Raw genomic sequence first — 6,572 nt, 5'->3', positions numbered from 1 at the left:
CATATGCTACCTCTTGAAATGGTTGAACATTAACCATTTCCTTTTGGTACAGTGACTCTGTGTATTCCTTCCATCTTCTCTTAATGCTTTCTGCATCATTCAATAGTTTACCCAGGGAATCTTTCAATAATTAAAGTCGAGTCTTGAATTTTTTCTTCAGTTCCCCCAACTTGAGAAATGCTGAATGTGTTCCTCCTTTTTAGTTTTCTGATTCCAGATCTTTGCACAGGGTCATTGTTAGTCAGAACTGACTCAACAGCACTTAACAACAGCAAGAATATTCCCTTTAACCTACTCATACCTATTCATCTTGCCTGTATGCCTATTTACCCACTTGTAATGTTTTTTATTATAATACAGGGCTGTGTGTCTAATAATATTTACCTTTGTTGTCTGTAATTCTTGTCCATCTCTCTTTGCCTTCCTTTTCTTTGGTGGTATTGTGCTTATTGTATAATGAGGAAGGTTTTCTTTCTCTTTCCACTCTAGGGGAGAGACCTTGTCTCTTCAACTTCTGTTTCCTATTTCCTTGGAGCTTTCCATGTGGTTTGGCATCGATCTTTCCTCATCTCTGCTTGTTTCCTTGCTTGCTTGATCTCTTTTATATCTCAGAAAAGATTGACTTAAAACACACTTTATATTGATACTGTTTCATTAACAATACAAAGAAAACCCATTTCCAAATAGGATTATAAACACAGGCAAAGAGGTTAGGATTTATAACATTTGGGGGACACAGTTACATCCATAACAAACACTCTACACAATATAATCTAAATACAGATTCTTTGTGCATACACATAAAAATTTCACCAAGAGAGCATGCTCTGAGTTCTAAATGGAAACATCACCAAATTTAAAAGTAACAAGATTAGGAAATGTCTTAGTTACCAAGTGCAACTGTAATAGAAAGTAGATGGTTTTCACCTAACAAACCGATATTCTCTCACAGTTTTGGAAGCTAGAAGTCCGAATTCAGAGCACCAGCTCTAGGGGAAGGTTTTCTCTCTGTGTTGGCTCTCGAGGAAGATATTTGTCTGCTGTCAACATCTACAGGCTCACCATTCCTTGGAGATCTTCATGGATCTTGGCATCAATCTTCCCCTGGGTCTAGGAGATTCTCATCACAGTTCCCTGGGTCCAAAAGATACAGTCTACTCACACTCCCAGTTCTTGTTTCTTGGTACTGTTCAGGGTCCTCCTTCTATGTGCTCTTTTCCCTCATTTAGTCTCTCTTAAGATAAAAGGAAATGCAGACCACACCACAGAGAAACCACCTTACATGGGATTAGGTCTGTGTTCCAAATAAATGTGTTGCATTCTACCCTAGTCCCCTTACAAATGATTGACTGGTCACATCAGGTCACATTATGAGGGATGATTACATATTGCATAACGGTCAAATCATATCATTACATAACTGCCAAACCGCTGAGAATCATGGTCCAATCAAATTGACACATATTTTTTAGGAACACAGGTCAATCCATGACAGGAAACATATGTATTCTACCTAAATGGAATTAAAATAAAAAACAATAACAGAAATAACTCTGGAAATCCCCAAGCATTGGAACTAAATAACACATTTCTAATTAATCGAATTCAATTGCAGTTGGCAGTCCTGTGCTTGCCCTGCAGCGCCACACCAGAATTCATAAACTTAGTGACTTAAAACAACACCCATTTGTTATCTTTGTAGATCATAAATCCTGGCGTAGTATGGTTTTGCTAGTTCTCTGCTTGGATTCTCACAAAGATGAAATCAAGGTCTCCACAGGGCTGCATTTCCCTCTGGAAGCTCTAGGGTATTTCTGGTTATTGGCAGATTTTATTTCCATGTGTCTGTAGGACTGCTGGCTATTAGATAGGGTCATTCTCAGCATATAGAAATTGTCTGCATTTCTAGCCTTGGTCTTCCTGACCTTCAAATTCAACAATGGCAGGTCAAGTCCCCTCTCATACCCAGAAACTCTGATTTCCCTTTCTGTCACATTTCTCCTGCCACTTCTGACTTTGCAGGGAAAAGTTCTCTGCTTTTAAGGGCTCATATTATTAAATTGGCTCCACCTGCATTATACAGACTAATATCCCTATCTTAAGGTTCATTATACAATTACACAGAAAAATGAGGCTTTCCACTGCTGTAAAGATTTACAGCCTTGGGAACCCTATGCAGGGTGGCTATGAGTTAGACCAACTCGATGGCATGCAGCAGAAGCAAGTAACCCATAGGTCAAAGAGCAAGCAGTTATGGAAATTCTGAAACAATTTTTTGTTGTTGTTGTTACACAGAATGAAATACCAACATAGCAAAAGAAAATTTTGGGATGTACTTAAAGCAGTTCTTAAATGGACACCTATAGCATCAAACATTCATTTTAGAAAGTAAGAAAGTTTGGAAAATTAATGTAAACTTTCACCTTAAGATACAAGAAAAAGAACAAATTAAAATCAGTGAAACAGATAGAAAGAAATAATAAAGACAAGAGCAGAAATCAATGAAAGTTGAGATACAAAAATAAAATAATTGAAAGCTGGTTCTTTGAAAAAATTAATAAAGAGTCACTGGGTCCCCTGAGTTCAAAGATTTGATAGGTCTCCCAGGAGTTAGTATGTAGGTACACATCTAGGATTCATTATAGCAAAAAGGATCCAAAGCAAAATCAAAAAAGGGAAAAGGCACAGGAGTGAACTCCACAGGGAGCCAGCAGCAAATGTTGAAGAGTCTTCTCCCAGTGGAGTCACAAAGGATGTGTTCAATTTCCTCAGTAAAGAGTTGTGACAATACATGTGAAGTGTTGCCTAAAAGGGACGCTCATTAGAGGCCTAGTGCCCAGAATTTTGTGGGTTTTTTTTTTTTTTAGAGAGGGGAGATGGAAAGGGTGTTGATCATATAGGTACCCTCTGCCTGTTGTTGTTAAGAGTCCTGGGATGAGATCCAACCCATAGTGACCCTGTACAGGGATCCAAGAGTGACTGGTGAACCACAGACCTTTTTGTTAGTAATCCAGTGCTTATCCTACAGCACCACACCAGTGCCCTTTCCTCTTCCTACCATGTACTTCTAGACTTCCAGAAGCATGTCAGGTGTTTTGCATAAAACAAAATAGTTTATGCACACAGTTTAAACACAGTAATCCATTCCTTCTAGGAACTGGTGGGAATCCTCTCAAAATTCAAGTTCCCAGGTGCCAGTCATCCTAGAAACAGTTCTTTCTACAAACAGCAGTTTCACTCCCACCATGTTCATTCTTTCCTGAATACATGTCGTAGACTTTTAAAGAGGCTAACGATGAAAACCACCACTCATCTGTCAGTTGGCTGTCCTATGGTGGCTTATGTGTTGTTGTGATTCTCAAAGTTATGCCACTGGTATTTAAAATACCAGCAGAGTCACCCTGGATGGATAGATTTCAGCTGAACTTACAGATGAAGGCTAGACTACTGCTTCGGAATATTTAGTCACTGAAAACTTTATGCATAGCAGTGGAACACTGTCAGCACCAGAATATTAAATATTGAAACATGATGAAGAGTACCAGAATATTGTCAGATATAGTGCTGGAAAAGAGCCACTCAGGTTCGAAGACACTCAAAATACAGCTGGAGAAGAGGTGCCTCCTAAAGTAGACTTGATCGTGATAACGCAAACGGAGTAAAGCCTTTACTTGTTGATGGGGCACAACTTGAAATGAAGAGAAACAGCTGCAAACATCCAATAACAATGGGAACATAGAATGTACAAAGTATGAACCTAGGAATATTGGAAATTGTCAAAAATGAAATGGAACACATAAAGATAGATAGCCAAGGCATTAGTGAGCTGAAATGGACTGGCATTGGCCATTTTGAATCTGACAATCACATGGTTTACTTTGCCAGGAACAGCAAATTGAAGAGAAATAGTGTCACATTCATCATCAAAAAGAACATATCAAGATCTGTCTTGAAGTACCATGCTCTCTGTCATAGGATAATATTCATACGCCTACCAGGAAGACCATTTAGTACCACTATTATTCAAATTTACACACTAAACACTAAAGCCAGTGATATTGAAATTGAATTCTACCAACTTCTTCAGTCTGAAATTGTTCAAACATGCAATCAAGATATACTGATTGGAATGCAAAGATGTACTGGTGATTGGAATGCAAAGGTTGGAAACAAAGAAGAAGGATTACTAGTTTGAAAGTGTGGCCTTGGTGATAGAAATGATGCTGGAGATCAAATGATAGGATTTTGCAAGACCAGTAACATCTTCATTGCAAATACCCTTTTTAAGAAACATAAAAGACCTCACCAGATGGAATACACAGAAACCAAATTGAGTACATCTGTGGAAAGAGAAGGTAGAAAAGCTCCATATCATCGGCCAAAACAAGGCCAGGGGCAGATTGTACAACAGACCATCAGTTACTCATATACAACTTCAGGCTGAATTTTAAGAAAATGAAAATAAGTCCACGAGAGTCAAAATATGACTTGAATATATCCCACCTGAGTTTAGAGATCATCTGAAGGGCAAATTTGAAGAATTAGACACAAATGACTGAGAACAAGAAGAGTTGTGAGATGACATCAAGAACAACATATAGAAAGAAAGAAAAAGATGATGAGAAAGAAAGAAAAGAACAAAATGGATGCCCTTTAAAAAGCTATGACTTATTTTTATTATATCTATGTATTGGATTTCTCAGTAACAAATCTTACTAAAGGATGAAACAAATTGAGGATATTAAAAATAGAGATTGCAACAGTTCTTTTGATACAAAATTTGTAATTTTGTTGCTGTTGTTGTGTGTCATGGAGTCAGTTCTGACTCATAGCGACCCTGCATAGAGTTTCTGATAATGGATGGTGGGTTTGAACTACTGACCTTGTGGTTAACAATCCAGTACTCATCCTACAATGCCACATCAATTCTCTTTAAATTTTGTTGTAAAGGAGCATTTAGCTAGATTTTGATTATTTTTTGTTCTGGCAGTCTTCCCACTTCTTATTTACCAAATCTTGAAGAAATATAGAAAATATTAGAAGAGAAAGATGGAACCGAGCCCTCTAGCTATGATATCAATAAACATTGGGTAAATACATCTGGTCACTGCTCCCTTATAAAGCAGGACTAACACTTGCTATTCAAAGCTATTTTGGTTTTGTTAAGTGCAATTGAGTAGGTTCCAGCTTATAGCGAACCTCTAAAGGGTTTCCAAGGATTGACTCTTGAGTTTGAACTGCCAACCTTGTGGTTTTAAGTCCAATGCTTATCCTACAGAGCCACATCAGGACTCCTTCAAAACTATATTCCCTTTCATGATAACCATTTAATGACATAAAGGTTACATGCTTAACGTCTAACCCTGAAGTTACTGGATCCACAGAAGAAAGACATGGCAATCTGCTGCTGTAAAGGGCCATCAAGTTGGTTCCAACTCATAGAGACCCTGTATAGGGTTTCTGAGGAGCAACTGGTGAACTCAAACTACAGACCTTGTGGTTTAAACTGACTTTGTGGTCCAGTGCGTTAACCTGTAGCATCACACCAGTACTCCGATAAAGATTGTTGTTGTTGTTAAGTGCCATCAAGACGATACCGAACCACAGTGACCTTATGCACAGCAGAACGAAACACTGCCCAATACTGGGCCAACCTCACTACTGTTGCCATGCTTGAGTCCATCGATGCGGCCACTTGGCCAATCCATCTCACTGAGGATCTTTCTCTTTTTCTCTGACCCTCCACCTTACCAAATAGGATATCCTTCTCCAGTGACTGGTCCCTACTGGCAATATGTACAAAGTATGAGAGACGAAGTTTGGCCATCTTGGCCTCCAAGGAGCATTCTGACTGCACTTCTTCCAAAATGCATCTATTGTTTCTTTTGGAAGCCCATGACACTTTCAATATTCCCCTCCAACACCGTAATTCAAAAGCATCAATTCTTCTACTACGGTCTTCCTTATTCACTGTCCAGCTTTCGCATGCATATGAGGTTATTGAAAATATCATGGCTTGGGTCAGGTGCACCTTAGTCCTCAAGCTGACATCTTTGCTCTTCAACACTTTAAAAAGGTCTTGTGCAGCAGATTTGCCTAATGCAATATGTCGTTTGATTTCTTGACTGCTGTTTCCATGAGTGTTGATAGTTGATCCAAGAGAATTGAAGTCCTTGATAACTTCAATCTTTTCTCAGTTGATAAGAATGTTGTTTATTGGTCCAGTGGTGAAGATTTTTGTTTTCTTTCCATTGAGATGTAATCCATACTGAAGGCTGTGCTCTTTGATCTTCATATAAAGATTAGAGACTAGAAAACCGCATGAACCAGGTCTACTCTGTTATTTGGTGTTGCTATGAATAAAGAAAATAGACTAAATGGCACCCAACATCAGTTTTATGGAGCCTTTGATTCTAATGTTTACCTTGTGTTCCTGCCCTTTACTTTTTAAGACGCTTGGGCAGCTGCACAGTGAAGCTTCTAGTAATGAAGAGGGTGATAACATCTAGGTCAGCAGTTCAAACCCACCACGTACTCCACAGGAGAAAGACAAGGCTTCCTGTTCCTGTAGG

Source organism: Chrysochloris asiatica, unplaced genomic scaffold, assembly GCF_000296735.1.
Source record: "Chrysochloris asiatica unplaced genomic scaffold, ChrAsi1.0 scaffold00086, whole genome shotgun sequence".
Lineage (NCBI taxonomy): Eukaryota > Metazoa > Chordata > Mammalia > Afrosoricida > Chrysochloridae > Chrysochloris > Chrysochloris asiatica.
The sequence above is the reverse complement of the archived record's forward strand: the minus strand, read 5'-3'. Positions refer to the sequence as shown.